Here is a 640-nt window from a genome sequence, read left to right as displayed (position 1 = left end):
CTGGTCACAGCCCTCCAATTAGAAAAGCATCCCTCCATTGCTACCCTCTGCCTTCTATGGCCTAGCCAGTTCTGTATCCACCTTGCCAGTTCACCCCTGATCCCGTGTGACTTCACCTTTTGTACTAGTCTACCATGAGGGACCTTGTCAAAGGCCTTACTGAAGTCCATATAGACAACATCTACTGCCCTACCTGCATCAATCATCTTAGTGACCTCCTCGAAAAACTCTATCAAGTTAGTGAGACACGACCTCCCCTTCACAAAACCGTGCTGCCTCTCACTAATACGTCCATTTGCTTCCAAATGGGAGTAGATCCTGTCTCGAAGAATTCTCTCCAGTAATTTCCCTACCACTGAAGTAAGGCTCACCGGCCTGTAGTTCCCGGGATTATCCCTGCCACCCTTCTTAAACAGAGGAACAACATTGGCTATTCTCCAGTCCTCCGGGACATCCCCTGAAGACAGCGAGGATCCAAAGATTTCTGTCAAGGCCTCAGCAATTTCCTCTCCAGCCTCCTTCAGTATTCTGGGGTAGATCCCATCCGGCCCTGGGGACTTATCTACCTTAATATTTTTTAAGACACCCAACACCTCGTCTTTTTGGATCACAATGTGACCCAGGCTATCTACACCCCCTT

This window comes from Scyliorhinus torazame, chromosome 6 (genome assembly GCF_047496885.1).
Source record: "Scyliorhinus torazame isolate Kashiwa2021f chromosome 6, sScyTor2.1, whole genome shotgun sequence".
NCBI lineage: Eukaryota > Metazoa > Chordata > Chondrichthyes > Carcharhiniformes > Scyliorhinidae > Scyliorhinus > Scyliorhinus torazame.
Note: the sequence above shows the minus strand (reverse complement) of the source record.